The sequence below is a fragment of the Spinacia oleracea genome, chromosome 4, assembly GCF_020520425.1.
Source record: "Spinacia oleracea cultivar Varoflay chromosome 4, BTI_SOV_V1, whole genome shotgun sequence".
Classification (NCBI taxonomy): domain Eukaryota; kingdom Viridiplantae; phylum Streptophyta; class Magnoliopsida; order Caryophyllales; family Amaranthaceae; genus Spinacia; species Spinacia oleracea.
This window is the reverse complement of record NC_079490.1, coordinates 49,351,694-49,368,400: the sequence shown is the minus strand read 5'-3', so window position 1 is coordinate 49,368,400 and position 16,707 is coordinate 49,351,694. Positions and strand designations below refer to the sequence as shown.

Sequence of the window (16,707 nt, the reverse complement as noted above, 5' to 3'; positions counted from 1 at the left end):
AGGTATTTCATGGCTCGCTCTTTTCCCTTTTCTCTTTCTTTTTAATATTTCATGGTTTGCTCTTTTCGCTCTCCCTTTTCTCTTTCTATTATTTTTCTTTTTCGCTCGGGTTTTCCCCCCTTTTTATTTAGGCTAAAAGGTAGATGGTTGTGGTCTTTGAGTCACGAGGCGAGACTGAATGAGCCTCGTTTGGTAGGCCTATAGTGGACCTTTAATTTTGGTAGGCCTATAGTGGACCTTTAATTTCAGTAGGCCTAGGGTGGACCTTTAAATTGTCTTACTTTGCAAGCGTATTTAGTCGTTTCTTAAAATGTGCAAATAGCGTAGATTCAAAATGTTATTTTTACCTTATTGAAATTTAACGAAAGAATTACATCGAAGATAATTTTTGCTTCTTTTCAGATTCCAGTTTCTGGGATTTAATTGGAAGTTGTGATTTAGACTCAAACTTTCATTAATCTTTCTGATTATAACTCGTGTATGAATACAAGGAGGTGGCCTAGACTCAAAATAATGGCGTGGCGTAAGCCTATAATACTTGACCAAGCGACTCTCAGAATTAGGCTAATTGGACCATAACTTTCGTTGGTTGACACTTTAGATTTTAACCCTTGGGTGTTCATTTGTCATGCGCCATTTTGCTTAATGTTGGCAAGGTAGTTAATTGGGGAGATCGAATTTGCAAGACTAGAATCATTAGTGTGGCTTCTCTCTTAGTGTGTATTGCTTTTACCCCAATGGTAGCCTTATGGCATGCCGATTTGGGTATTTTCATGGTTGGTCATGTTGCATTCATGGAAAATCTTTTAGTCCGTACTTAGTAGTATTTCAAGGAGCGAGTGACTCGAGAGGACTATGATAGTCGTGACCCAATGTGATTATAAGCCTTGGGGCCATTAATTTTTTTCTTTGCCAATGGTATTAACACCTTAGGTTCACTTTGGGGGTTGCGCGACTATGGGGGGATGATTTTCAGAATATGACTGTTTCCATTTTGCAAATACATGAATTAAATAATATGTTCTTTTTATTGGTGAGAGAGAGTATTGAGGCCGTGGATTCTTAGCAAGGGATGACAATTACATATGGGTGCTCATTGATTTAAATGTTAGGAAGGGAGACTCAATATGGTTTAACTTTTTAACTTGCAGAACGACACCAAGCATTAGGACCGATTCTATGGATAAGACAACTAAGACTTAGGATTTGGATTGTATTTTGGCATAGCCTAGTCTAGACTCGGATTTATTTGAACATTAATTTTTTCTTGAAAACTTTATTCGAACATTATTTTTTGAATATTTTGCCCATGTGACATTCAAGGTCGTTTAATTAGCATGCTCGGTTTTGGTGCCGAGCATTGTCGTCGTAGGAGGCCTAACAACGACACAAAGAGTTATTTATTTTTTATTTTTTTAGTCGCCTTTAGAGTCGAGTGCCTTTTCATACGCCCCTGCAGCAATTTTTACGAAAAGTTTTTTTTTGCTACGTATATTTATTCATGCGCGGGCACCGAGGCTGCTGTGCCTGACCAAAAGGCCAGGCAGCAACTTCAGCGCCCAACAGTGGGCGTGAGAAACTTTGGCGCCCAGCCAGGGGCGTTGAAAATGCGTCCCTGGCTGGTTCTCGTTTTCTGTTTGCGTATACTTTTGTCTTTGCGACTTTAGTTTTGCGTGCTTGCCTTATAACGTCCTTTACGCGTTGTGCAGCATTTGTGGGATTCGTTACAGGCCATCCCGAGCGTCGCTTATTTTTGTGGCGATCGTTCGGGCTTGCGGAACACGTATGTTGGTATAACTCTTTGGCCAATTGGTTCATGAATGTTTGGGCAACTTTTAAGGTCGTTGGTTTTCTAGCATTATTTGTCTAGCATTATTCGTACGCACAATCATAACATAGTCACATAGTTCGCTACACATAACTACATTACAAACATGGATTTGAAAATTAAATATGTCACGTAGTTTATGATAGGCTTCTATGGGTAGTATTTGCGCCTGGCTTGGTACCGCTTCTATTGTAGATCCAACACATGCCCCGGTCGAGGTAGTGTCTTCAACAGACGAATTTCGCTCAAGAGGCCAACCCGCAAGTGCAAGCCAAGGGGGCATGCAGGCGAGAGGGACCAAATGAGCGAGCGATTGGGTTCGGGATAGGTGTACTACCTGCACAAGTACCGAGTGGGCAACATGTGCGGCGTATGCACCCCCCTATTGGCGGAAAAAGGTATCCTTAGTCCCAACTCCCGAGGGAGCCGAGATTCGTTATGCGGTTCTGCCCGTTCACATTAATATGCCAACTTGATGGGGAAATAAACGCGGGGTAGGATCGTTTCACCCTTCGGCTATTTTGATTACCTACAAGCATGAGTATTTCCTTCACTATCCCCAGTGGAGTCGCCACTGTGAGGGGGTCGAAAAAGAATGAGGCTAATGCGTGACCTCGTCCCTCGTGGGTGTGACGATTCTTTTATTCAATCAAGTGTAATTGGATTTCCTGTGAGTATACACCCAATTGACTAGTAATATAGGAGTCGCCATTCAGTGTTTAACGACAATGAGAAAAACTGACAAAACCCGGTTATCGTGACATAAAGGGAGTGCAATTATGTTTGACCACGACGGCCGTAGGTTCCCTTGTGATCCCTGGTGTGGGGATCTCTCAACATACACCCGCAAGGTAGAGATTGAGGGTTCGGGGGACTGTACCTACCGAGAGGAGTACTTCGCTCGTTGATAACTCCAGAGGCAGGATATCCTTACTAGCTCAGCATAAATAATTGAAGGGACATGCGTTAACTATTAAACTAATCTGAGTTGATTTTAGCAATATGCAACATATAATACTAATTCGATCGTGATTATCTGATTTAAATAGCATTAAGGAACCTAGCATGATAATCCGATTTCCCAAAAATATTATATTTGTTAGGCGTGATAGAACAAACAGATTAGGTTAGTTTACCAGTTCATAAAAAGGGCGAGGAAAGCAGTTAAATCATCGAAAAGGGACACATTACGACGCACCCTTGAGAGGTGCGTCACGGTTCTCAGAAAACTAACCACTTTGACTTTGCTATTTCTCCTTTTTATTTAACGAATCTCAATTATGGGACAGGATACGTTCTGTTCGATTTATGGATCGATTGCGACAGAACGCGTGAACAGTTTCGCAGCGAGAGGCTTAGGCTAAGGGTTGGAGTCAATACTCAGAATATAATTGTGTGTTGTTGTGTGTTCTTTTCACGTCGAATTTAGGGGCCTATTTATAGGGAAGAGTTCGTGGAAAGATAGAATTGTAGAGTTCTAATCCACAAAGAATTAGGAAAAAACACGTACCCCGGTATTTTCAGCGCCCAGGCCTGGGCGCCGAAGATTTCGGCGCCCAGAGCCAGGCGTTGAAAATAGGGTCTGGGCTGTTTTCTTTAGTCAGATTCGGATTCCTGAAATCCGTAGAGTTTGAGATTAATTCGAGTCTTTTAGCGCGTATCAATTTTGTGACGGAATGCGTCTGGGCCCGTTACGAACTCTAGGCTCGTTAGGATTTCAATTAATACGTAACTCTTATTTCCGAATCATATTAGGAATAGGATTCTCGCAGTTTTCTATCTCATTTAGGATTTATGTTGGAATGCAACACCTAATTCTGATAGGTTTCTATCTTTTATGATTTGCCACTTTTAGAAGCTACCTTTTACGGCAGTTTACTATTTTTAGCAGGCTTCTATAAATAGCAGGTTTCGGGTGAAATGAAAAGGGGAATTGAGATTCGTTTATTTCATAGGAGATGCGTTGTCAAGTGGAGATTTACGTTTTCATCATCGAACCTTTCCCTTTCGGGAATGGGGACAAAAGTAGGTGTCTACAGACGCAGCGCCTCTGTGCATGCGCGAAAGATTCTACGCGCGGTCCTCCCTGCTGATTGCACGTACTTTGCTGCTACAGTTTTCTGCACCAGGCATCAAACATCAAATCATGCTACCTTCCGAAAATACGAGTATACATCTGTTTCTCCAACATCAACAGAAAAGTATTTCAAGAATGCAAATTCCAAAAAATACAACAATTCAGGCGTTCGACTCCAAACGGACCCAAGCTCCAAGAAAGTCAACCGAAATTTCAGGATCTTAAGAGTCAATAAAAAACTCTTCCCCCAGTGGACATATCCTCAGCAGATCAACTCCAGGTATTCCAAATTCAAGATTCAAAATTCAAAAGTTCAAAATTCAAAATTTTCGATGCCAAGTTCCGTTCCAAACCAAAGGCGGAAAAGCAGTAAAAGTACAAGTCAGAGTCGTCACGACCGCACGGAGGTAGACTATATCCTTTTTCCTAAAGCTTGTCTTGTGCAGGTACAGGCGTACAAAGAATGGTCTTGATTGCAGAACATCATGACCGTTCTCCTTCCCTATTCGAAAACTTTGACTATCGCTTTCCTAACCGAACGCTCAGTCAAAGTGGGGACTTATGTAGACACCTAAATCGTGTCTCCCCTAATGGGATGATGACGATACCATTATCCTAGCTAGGTGGTTGGTACAACTCCGTGCGAAATTCCCAATTGCTAAAATGCATTCCAAAATCCAAAGTCCAATTTCCGAGCCCGTTCCCATTACGGAACTCGGTACAAAATTCAATTTCCAAAAATCAATTTCAAAATCTAAACACAATCTCACCCATTGGATCTCTCCATTGTCTTTACAAGGCCTTTTCCAATTGAAGTGACACTAAGCAATCCAAATTCGGGCGCCGACCCAAGCAAGCCGGGCCCCGTCACGTAAAACCGAATTCAAAAACCCGAAAATGGCTTTTTTATAGTCGCAAAAATCAAAGACTTAATATTTAAGCATTCACTACGTGCCAACTTCGTACAATTCTTACAAAGGTACACCCACGAAAGATAAATGCACGGACGGCGCCATCGTCCTTGCTTTGGCGTTTCCTGAGCCACGCCACCTGCGCCAGACGCAGGGCCGTGCGCTGGTCGCAGATGGCTTTTGGAATTTAGCCGTCTAATATTCTATTTAAACCCTCATTTCCAAGCATTTTAGGGCAGCAAATCAGAAATAGAACCTCGTAATTTCAAAATCCAATCTCAAAATCAAAACACAAAAATCAATTTTCAATCTACAAAATTCCTATACAATTTCAAATATTTAAGCAATTGGGAGCACTAATCGGAAATCCAACCTAACCCTAACTAGGTAATTCTGAATCCCTACTTAAATCTACAATGTATTCTATCCTTCTACATTTCTAATACAAAATCCAATGATGTTACCATTTAGGGTTCATACCTTTGGGTAACTAGGAAAATCATACAAAGTTGTCATCTTTGGGGAGGTTTCATACTTGAAACCCTCTCCAAATGATTGTCCAAAACACCATTTCAGTTATGCCATGCAAGATTCAATTTTTCTTCCAAAATGATTAGTAAAGTTGATACTTTTGCTCTCAAAAGTGTCACTTACAACAATCACATATATTTACAAAACCAACACATTTTATGATTCAAGTACAAAGTTATGGATTCCATGATGTTTAAGGTTGTTCGTAATCACTTCCTTAAACTAGAATCATTTTCAAGTTATGGAGCAAATTAAAGGTGAGGCCTTTTCAACATTAAAAGGTCTAATCTTTGAGATTCAAGACTCCACATTTCAATGTCCAAATACAAGTCTCATTTTCAAGATTCTATGATGTTTAAGGTTGTTTTTAATCACTTCCTTAAACTAGAATCAATTTCAAGTTATGGAGCACATTAAAGGTGAAGCCTTTTTGACATTAAAAGGCCTAATCTTTGAGATTCAAGACTTCTAAGTTCAATATTAAAGTTCAATATTCAAGATTCAATGTTCAAAGTTCAATTTCAATAATCAAAATCTAAGACACTTTTGGATGAGCAACTTATCCTAAAGTTGAGATTTTTAGAATTGAATCTGTGTAGGACACAATTATTATTAAGTAGTCGTTTGGCGTTTGTATCTCAAATACAATAGTACAATATCAATATCGCAATTTCAATATCGTCATTTCAATATCGCAATTTCAATAACGCATTTCAATATCGCACCTTTCAATAACGCATTTCAATATCGCACCTTTCAATATCGCATTTCATATTGCACCTTTATTCTTGCTATGTCAATTCCGCACTCTTTACTCACATTTTTTCAAGGTGATGTGGTTTTGTACGTACTTTCAATAATTCATTTACTTATTGTGATGTTTCTTTACTTGCTTATTGCTTTCATCACCTCACTTGCTAAATCCAACAAAATGCAAAGTTATATCACGCTTAACAAAGATAATTTATTGGACAAACCGGCCTTAGGTTCCTTCAAATTAACTTTAAAGCGAAGTGGTCACGATACAAGTAGAAATTCTATGTTCTACATTCAAAGTTCAAACCCACGTAGTGTCATGACTACGTTTATTCGAAAATGCTTCTTGTCATGTGCTCGAATACAATTTTTAAAGCTCGCGGAATAAGCACTTTGTTCCCATGCTCGGATCTCACCCATCCGTTTCTAAGATTCAATGCCTTATCCACTAAAGAGTCAACTTTTTCTTTCGAAACGGGACCCTTAAAATTGTTTGGTGGCGACTCCTTCGAAATTCAAAAACATACAAAGCCTCGTAGGGGAAATACAAAAAAGGAAAGTACGAAAAAAACCCCCTACAGGCAGCAAGGCTCGACTTGGCAGCAGCACACGAGCGAGAGAGATAGAGAGTGCGAGTGAGGGTATGAGGCAAGTGTGAGGGATGGGCGATGATGCCACACAACAACAACAACAACAACAACAACAACGACAAACAACACCAGCAACACGTAACAGGACGCGGGTGCATTGCTGTGCGAGTAAGGGCACGAGAGAGAGCGAGCAAAAGAGTGTGAGTTTGTGAGGCTGTGCGCAAGAAGAAGCAACCACACGAGGTGAGGCAAGGGCAGGTGTGCTCGAGGGCACGAGCACAAGGCAGCAGCGACCAGCAGAGTGCTCGGCTGCGTGCGTCTGCGAGTGAGGGGACCGAGCGCACACGAGGGGCAAGAGAGGATAGGGAGCCGGGTGGAAGGCAAGGGAGGAGGGAGAAAATTATGAAATAAGTGGGGATCAATTAATTAGGCTTAGGGATTTGACATTGGGCTTTGCACACTTAAGTAATTGGGTTTGGTTTGTGTAGGGGGTTTTTTTTTTTGCACGCTTTTTCTCCCTACGGGGTTTTGAAAGATTTTGAATTTCGAAGGAGTCGCCACCAAACAATTTTTAAGGGTCCGGTTTGGAAGGACCAAAGTTGACTCTTTGTGGATAAGGCATTGAATCTTAGAAACGGATGGGTGAGATCCGGGCAAGGGAACGAGATGCTTATTTTGCGAGCTTTAGAAATACGTTCGAGTTCAAGACAAAGATTGTTTTCGGATAACCCTAGTCATGATACTAAGTCGGTTTGAACATGCATTTAGGACATGAAAATTCCTACTTGTATGTGATCACTTTGCTTTGAATTTAATTAAAGGAACCTAAGACCGGTTTGTCCAAGAATTATCTTCGTTAAGCGTGATGTGACCTTTTGTATATTGTTGAATTTAGCATGTGAGGTGATAAAAGCAATAAACAAGTAAAGCATCACCAAAATAAAGGAACTATTGAAAGTGAGTACAAAACCACATCACCTTAAAAATAAGGTGAGTAAAGAGTCCGGAATTGAAATTGCAAGAACAAAGGTGCAATGTTGAAAAGCGATATTGAAAGGTGCAATATTGAAATGCGGTATTGAAAGGTGTGATATTGAAATGCGTTATTGAAAGGTGCGCTATTGAAATGCGTTATTGAAAGGTGCGATATTGAAATGCGTTATTGAAATTGCAGAATTGAAATTGTATTATTGCATTTGAGATCCGAACGCCAAACGACTACTTAATAATAAGTGCGCCCGACACGGATTCAATTCTAAAAATATCAACTTTAAGATGAGTTTCTCATCATAAAGCATCTTTGATTTTGGTTCTTGAAATATAACTTGAATATTGAACTTTGAAAATTGAAATGAAGAGTCTTGAATCTCAAAGGTTAGACCTTTTAATGTGAAAAAGGCCTCACCTTTAATGTGCTCCATAACTTGAAATTGATTCTAGTTTAAGGAAGTGATTACAAACAACCTTAAACATCATGGAATCTTGAAATGTAACTTGTATTTGAATCATGAAAGATGAACATTCATGGGTTCTAGTTTAGAAAAGGGATTGCACTTTTCTAAACATCATTGAACTTTTTGAAAAGGTTTTGATTTTGTAAAAATGTGTGATTGTTTAAGTAACACTTTTGAGAGAAAAAGTGTCAACTTTACTAATCGTTTTTAGAATTAAAGATTCAATCTTGTATGACATATTTTAAGTGGTGTTTTGGACAATCATTTGGAGAGGATTTCAAGAGTGAAACCTCCCAAAGATAGCACCGTTGGCATAATTTTCCTAGTTAATCAAGGGTATGAACCCTAATGATAACATAATTGGATTTTGTATTAAGAAAGGTAGAAGAGTAGAAAGCATTGTAGATTTGATTAGGGATTCGGAAATACCTATTTAGGGTTAGGCTAGCTTTCCGAATAATGCTCCCAATTGCTTAAATTTTTGAAATTGTATAGGAATTTGTAGTTTAGGATTTGATTTTTGTATTTGATTTTGAGAGACTATTTTGAAATTACGACGATGTGTTTCTGATTTGCTTCTCCAATACTTAGAAAATGGGGGTTTAAATAGGGGATGAATCGGCTAAAATCCAAAAGCCAGCTGCGCCTGGCGCAGGTGACATGGCCCAGAATCCGCCAAAGCAAGGACGATGACACTGTCCTTGCCTTTGTCTTGTATAGATGTACCTTGGTACGGTTTGGTACGACCTTGGCACGTAGTGATTGCTTGAGGATTAAGAATTTATTTGCGTCTAAGAACAAGCCGTTTTGAATTTTGATTTTGTGTTAAAACTTGGTTTTACGGGACGGGGCCCGGCATGCTCGGTTTTGTGGGTCGGCGCCCGAATTTGGATTGCTGAATGTCATTTTGACTGGAAAAGGCTTTGTAAGACCAATGGAGAGGTCCATTGGGTGAGATTGTGTTTGGATTTTGAAATTGATTTTTGGAAATTGAATTTTGTACCGAGTTCCGTAATGGGAACGGCCTCGGAAATTGGACTTTGGATTTTGGAATGCATTTTAGCAAATGGGACTTTCGCACGGAGTTGTACCAACCACCTAGCTAGGATAATGGAATCGTCATCATCCCGTTAGGGGAGACACGATTTAGGTGTCTACAGAAGCCCCCACTTTGACTAAGAGTTCGGTTAGGAAAGCGAAAGTCAAAGTTTCAAATAGGTACGAAGAACAGTCAAGATGTTCTGCAATCAAGACCATTCTTTGTATGCCGGTACCTGCATAACACAAGCGTTAGGAAAAAGGATAGAGCCTACCTCCGTGCGTTTGTGACGACTCTGATTTTTGTACTTGTATTGCTTGTCAGCCTTTGACTTAGAACGGAGCATGGCATCGAAAGTTTTGTATTTTGAATCTTGAACCTTGAATTTTGGATTTCGAATTTTTGAATTTTCGAATACCCGGAGTTGATTCGCTGGGGATATGTCCACTAGGGAAAGAGTTTTTTATCGACTCTTGACAATTTAAAATTTTGGCTGACTTTCATGGAGCTTGGGTCCGTTGGGAGTCAACGCTTGAATCCTTGTATTTTTCGAGCTTTGTATTCTTAAGATATTTAGTTGTCAATGTTGGAAAAACAGATGTATACTAGTATTCGTTGGAAGGTAGTATGATTTGATGTTTGATGCCTGGTGCCTGGTGCTGAAAACCGTAGCAGCAAAGCGCGCGCAATCAGCAAGGATGACCGCACCTAGATTCTTTCCGCGCATAACTCAGGGGCTGCGCCTGGTGTAGGGACCCGCGAGCACATTCATTTTTTTCCTTCTTGCTTCTCAAAGTTCGATTGCTCTTTCCCTTTGGTTTCATTGCTATTGTCTTGCTTCCATCCTTGCCCATGTAAGTATTTCATGTTTTTTTCTTATGAAATTACTTTAGGATTGCATGTAGGATTTTCGTACTTTAAATGTCTTTGTTGATGTTGTACTTGTATGGTAGTAAGATTCTTGTATTTTGTAGGAAGAAAATTATTTGGTAGCCACTTGAACTTGAACTGTTGGAACTTTGTAGAATTTGAACTTCGTATTTTGAATTTTGTACTTAGCATTTGTAGATAGTGATTCCACTGGTCACCTTCTTGGGTCTTGTAGGAGTGTAGGCTGGGATACCTAGGCGTTGTTGTAGAATTTTTGAATACTTGCTTCGGCATGGATAGCCTAGGCATTGGTGTAGAACTTGAATACCTGCTTCGGCGTGGATAGCCTAGGTGTTGGTGTAGAATACTTTTTTTGAAGTAGAGGTCCCTGGCTAAACTTGTACTGCCACTAGGGATTCTTAGGATCTTGATTTTTGTACGGACTAGTGTAAGGTAACCCCTAGGTTTGGATGTTGATTTCTTGCATTTTGAATGTTTTAGTATGCCTCGTCACACTCGGAGGAAGCTTGCCGAATGCTCGACTGTTCAAGCAGCTATGGAGGACGCTTTAGACAATGAAGCGGCTAAGGCGGATGTGCCGCCTCCTGGCATGGTACCACGGGGAAAACCCATTTTCGAGGGTGATGGGGCGGTCCTCAAACCTTGCATTCCACCCGGAGTTTCACCTGTCTCTGCGGCCACGCACCGGCTTGGTATACTTTGTACTGTGCTTTAAACTTACTATTTGAACTTGTATAGGTTTGAACTGATCCTCCTTTTTTGTAGACTGATAGTGAAGGGATGCAAACTTTTTGGTCTTCGGAGGAGCTTTGGACCATTTCTCGGACCATTCTTGACGTCGAGGAGAATCGGGTGATCTAGGATCGGACCAGCTTTGCTCCCTTCTAGGAGGCTACGAGAGGCTTCAGAGGGAAGGCGGGGGTCAAAGCTCGGACACATGCCTTGTTGCAGCGGTGGTGGGATACCACCAACATGTTTCATATGGCCTCCCTTTTTTTGAGAGGGAGGTGGCTTTGATCCCGACTTGAAATGGCAGTCGGAGGGCGTCAGGGACTAGATTGGCCCTGTTATTGATTTGACCCGGATGACACCCATACTTCTGTGGAGGTGATTATGGCTGGACTTCGTATGACCGACATATCAGCGGGGCAGAGAGTTCGACTTTTCCTTCTGGCTCTTGTAGGTAGAGTAGTGGCCCCGAGCAGGAATAGCCGCGTGTTGGTGCGGTTTCTGAAGTCTTTGAGCGACTTGAGGGTTGTTTCAGGCCTCAACTGGGGTCCCTTGGCGTATGGCCACCTTTTGTACGAGATGAAGAACGCCTCCTAGACTACACATGAGAGTTTGGCGAGTGTAGCTGCATTGCCGAGAGTGCTGGAGGTATTTGGGACTGCTTGTATTTTGTATTTTGTACTTTGTATGTTGAATTTTGTATGCATAAGACTGATTGATGCCTTGCTTGCTTTTGAAGATTTGGGCGTATGAGCATTTTTCGAGCTTGGCGCCGGCTCGCCCCAGGGTTGCGGCTTACCCATTTGCTCCCTCTTAGGAAGGAGCGGAGCGCAGGAGTTTACTTTAGCGACCTTCCGCAGGGCTTTGCGGGTTTTTCCTGTTGGAGAGGTATGTTTTTGTATTGTGCAGGACTTTTATCTCCTTTGTACTTTATATATTGACTAAGCCATATGTCTTGCAGGTGGTATGGCGTCCTTTTGATAATGCGCCTACACTTGCTTCAGCCATGCGGGCCTATTACTTGTCTGGACAGCGGGTGCTATTCCCGGGGGTTTATCGCTCCATGTGGTATATGGGTGAGCGGGTGACTCCTCAGCATAGTGCAGGAGGTAGGTTCGTCCCTATGGATCCTCCAGAGTCCATGCTGGTGAAGATTGTCGAGGTTATCCGGCTGTATGCGGAGGCTGTGGAGGCTGGGGGTGAGTTCATTTGTCTCCCGTGGGAGAACATTCTGGATAAGAGGAGCCACTATGAAGACCTCTTGTCGAGACTCGCTCCACCTGTTCGCTTTGCGCCGCCGGTGAGTTTTTGGATTTGAATCTTGTATTCTTGTATTTTTGTATCTTGGATCATTGTATGTGTGCTTGTAGGCCGAGGAGATTGACCCAGAGGATGTTCCCTATGCTTACAGGGTTTTCCGCTATGTGGACTCAGATGGGGAGAAGGTGGAGGTTACTGTTTCGGTGGCTTCTCCTCCACATCGGATGGCGCATGATGCTCTACCGGAGTACTATGCAGCTGTAAGTGCCTTTGTACTCTTTGGAATTGGTTGTAGTTTTGTATCTTTAGAAATTGATCTTGAATTTCGTATGCAGGCGCCTTGGGAGAGAGTGCGTCGCTGGATGCTCATGATTGATTCTTTGAAGAGGCATTGTGTCAATCTGACAAAGAAGCTTGCTGGTAAGGACAGAGAGGTGAGTTTGTTGCTTATGAGGTGTTTGTACGCATGAAACTTGTATATATATATATATATATATATATATATATATATATATATATATATATATATATATATATATATATATATATATATATATATATATGTATGTATCTGATGCTTGAGTTTTGAATCTTGTGTAGGAGCGTCGTCGAGGTCGCAAGGATTCCGTGGACAGGGGGTCCCCCAATGAGTACTTCGAGAGAGCAGAGCGGGCGGAGCTTAGATTAGGGCCCAGGTCCTAGTGCTGGTGCTCATCAGAGGAATTCAGATGTTGGTAGGGGAGATGTCCCTATACTCCTGCTCGGCCTGGCAGGTATTCGTACTCTCTTTGAGACGCAGGCGGCCAAATGTCTTTCATGCCTTCCCCTAGTGTCCATTTAGGAGCGAGCAACTCTCCACCTTGGAGTGCGAAGTCTTGGGCTCAGTGGTATGAGATGGAGTGGAGGCGCCAGGCTTATGATTTTGAGATGCAAATTCGGTTTGTGGCGACCCAGTAGTCTTATCAGTATCCTCCTTATCAGCAGGGAATTCAGCGACCTACCGGTACTCTTCGTATTTCAAGCAGGGGCATGCTACCCCGGGGACAGAGCTAGACCAGGAGCTGGAGCAGTATGTGAGCCGGAACAAGAACAAGGAGCCAGTGATCGAGCATGTGATTGATGATGACTCGGACTGATCCTGCATAGTTGCGAGTCCTAGCTTTGCCTTGGTTGGGCTTTTGTATATGGAACTTTGTATGGATGTATACATTCGTATTTTGGATTTGTATGGTTTGAATATTTGAATCTTGGGTGTTTTATTTTGAACTTGTATGATTTGAAATTTGGTATGTGTGTTTTTTGCAAGGTTTGGATTGAATTTCGTATGCGCTGTGTGTGAATTGAAATTTGTGGCTATATGTATGCATGTAAAATGAAAAAAAAAATTGCCCATTTTTTTGGGTGTATATACCCACTATAACCCCCAACTTTGACTGAGGTTTTTTGGTTAGAAAAAGCACAAGTCAAAGTATATTCAACTTTAGCAAAAATTTGCCCATTTTTTCGGGTGTATATACCCACTATAAGCCCCAACTTTGACTGAGTTTTTTTGGTTAGAAAAAGCGCAAGTCAAAGTATATTCAACTTTTGCTTATACATATGCTGACTCGACTTAGGACGCCGATCTAAACTAGAATGCTTTGAATTTTGAACAAATTGACCCGAACATGACCCGGGTATTGATTCGGACTGCTTGAAATTGCGCGGCTTCTGGAATATCTGGCATAAATCATTGGAGCTGATTTGGTTGTACAATGTCATTAGGAGTGTGTACTTGGAGTCATAAAGCGGACGTTGAGCTAGTCCTTCTTGCAGGCCCTGCGCCTAGCGCAAGCTTGGGCGCCCAGCGCAGGTGGTCCTTTCGTGTACCACCATAAGTGCTGGTTTTTGTATAAATACGGAGCATTCCGGATCATATTTCTTGCACCTATCCTTCCCTACTCTTCCTAACCCTCTATTTCTTCACAAAAAGAAAGAAAATGGTTGTATCCTTTGAAAATGCCTTGAACTCCTGGCTTGGTTCACGAGGCAAACTGGAGAATAGGGAGCTGGATGGCATTCATCTTGGGGTGCTCGTCTCCTTCCGGTTCGTGAAACTTGACATGCATTTCATTCATGCTGCTCTGGAGGCTTGGGATCCAATCCACGACGTTTTCCGCTTTGGTAACAACGAGGTATGTCCCCTCCTTGAAGAATTCAGTGCTATATTAGAATGGCCCCTTATGATAGAGCCTTGCATGCCTAGTGTTGAGGAACACTTTTTCTTGGCTTTTGAGAGGTATTTGGGCCTGAAGCCCCCGCTTTTGAGTGCTGTTGTATATGGCCGAGGGGTGGAATTGTCCCTCCTTGTTGCCTATTTTGCTGGTCCTGATGTCCCCAAGGTCTACCGCTTGAGGGCATGAGTTTTTGTATCTTTGCTCGCTTCCTCTTTTCGAAGCAGGGGTTTGGCGATAGAGATGCCTATCTAATAGATATTGTGGAGCATTTCGCTTGTAGTAGGGACCCAATGCCGCTTGTGATTGGCAAGACATTGTTGGTCCTTGATATGCTGAAATCGGACCCCTCTTCTATGTCGTCGGGAAGCCCGGTGTTACTCCAAGTAAGAATCTAGAGTTTCTTGTACGTTGAAATTTGTACTTGTATATAGAACATTGAATTTTGAACTGCTTTCTTGCGTTTTCCCGAAGGTCTGGCTTATGGAGAGACTCATGTTGGTGGCACCACCAGAGAACATGGCAAGCTATAATAGGAAGGGATTCACTGTGCGGCCCATGATGCATGGCCTAATTTCATTGGATGAGTGGCGATGCGCACTCTCGGAAATTGGATCTTGTATTAGGTGGGTGATTCCGTGGTGGGGAATTGCTGCCATGAGATATGCACGTGGCTCTACTGCTTTGAGGGTGCCTAGCCTTACAATGTTAGTCTTCTACTCTCCTGCTCGAGTGATGAGAAAATATGGCTTGAAGCAAGAAATCCCAGATTATGCTGAAGAGCATCAGAAACCTGTTGTACTGAATGCTGATCATCTTGAAGTTTGGAGGCGGTATTGGGTTGCCAAACCATTCTTGAACATTCAACTCCCACCTGAGCTTGTTACTCTTTCAGCGGGGAATATTGTATGGATGAAAGGTCCAAGCCAAAGGAACATTTCTCTCTCCGTGCCAGTGGGAGCCCGAGGTTCTAGAGCTTGACGCCCTACATCAACTGATTATGAAGAAGGTGACAGAGGAGCAGATGTGAAAGGGTGATCCCCCTCCCCCCCCCCCCCCCCCCCCTTGCTTAAGAGATTATATATATGTTGGGTAAGTTCTACCCTTTTTTGGGCATTCATTACAGCTATACTAGCAGGTTGGGCAGATTGAGATGATGTAGCTTACATGTTATCGAGTCTATAATGTAGGGCAGTCAACTAAGAAGTAAATTGCTCAATAGAATTAATCTCAAACTTACCACCCTTGTTGGGTATGCCTTTGGGATTCACATACTGGGCATTGTGAATATTCATATCCTCGATCACCTCCATAGCTCTAGATACAGGAAGTTGCATAAACCTCCCACTCACAGCAGAATCCAAAATGAGCCTAGAATCATTACCCAAAACCGTTGTAAAACTGCTGAATCAAGAACCACGGTTTTAGACCATGGTGTGGGCATTCCCTTTGCAGATCCTTAAACCTCTCCCAGGCCTCAAATAAACTCTCATCTGCCAACTGTGTGATAGAAATAATTTGGCTCCTTAAACGGGTTGTCTTCTCAGGTGGGAAGTACTTCACATAAAAAGCAAGAGCCAAAGTTTCCTAGTCAGTCATTTTCATTGCTACTTTGTTTAACCCATTTATCCATAGCTTAGCTTTTTCGCTTAGAGAAAATGGGAAAAGCATTTCCATAGTCTTCTGTGGGGTTACATTTTTCTGCTTGATTATGGAACAATGTTGGATGAAAGACTGAATATGGAGATTAGGGTCTTCACCCTTCTCCCCACCAAACTAATGCCTCTCAACCATATTTATCAACACATGCTCAATCTTGAAATTGTCAACATCAATAGTAGGCATGATTGCCTTAGGTAGCACAGATAGACTTGTCTTAGAATAGTCTGTAAGCCTCGGTTCTGGCACGTCTTCATCACCCATCTTTGAATCTGTATGAAATAGATCAACAACAAGATGTTCAGATTCAGGATCAGAGTAATCTCCCGACTGTGTATTAAAATTTCTTCGTCTACGAAAGGTCCGTTCAGGTTCAGGATCGAACGGAGTAAGATTGTAATTAAGTAACTACGGTCCTGAGCATAGACAAAGAAACTACAAACAATTGTGAGATCCGCTCTAAAGGGATTAAGGTCCCTTGAGGTATAACAAAACTCTAGAATAAACAATTAATGAAAGAAAATAAAACCGTTTCCACGGGAATGGCGGAAAAATTTGACAGGCTTAAGTCGTATCACCTAATCAAAGATAAACCTAATTTCACTAACCAGATAGCAAGGGAAATCAGGATCGAATCCATGAGGAAATGGCGTTCTTTCTATTACTAAAATAAGGTCTAGACTATCTGGAAACAAGAGATTGGTTTGGTTTGAATAATAAACTACAACGATAATTGGAAAAGGATGAATCAGATAATAAAAGGTCTAGG

The 16,707-nt window shown here is 41.9% G+C and overlaps 1 pseudogene; it reads left to right on the top strand.

Moving 5' to 3' along the window:
- Positions 1 to 15,705: 15,705 nt before the first annotated feature.
- LOC130460385 (uncharacterized) lies at positions 15,706 to 15,805 on the top strand (annotated as a pseudogene).
- The last annotated feature ends 902 nt before the right edge of the window (positions 15,806 to 16,707 follow it).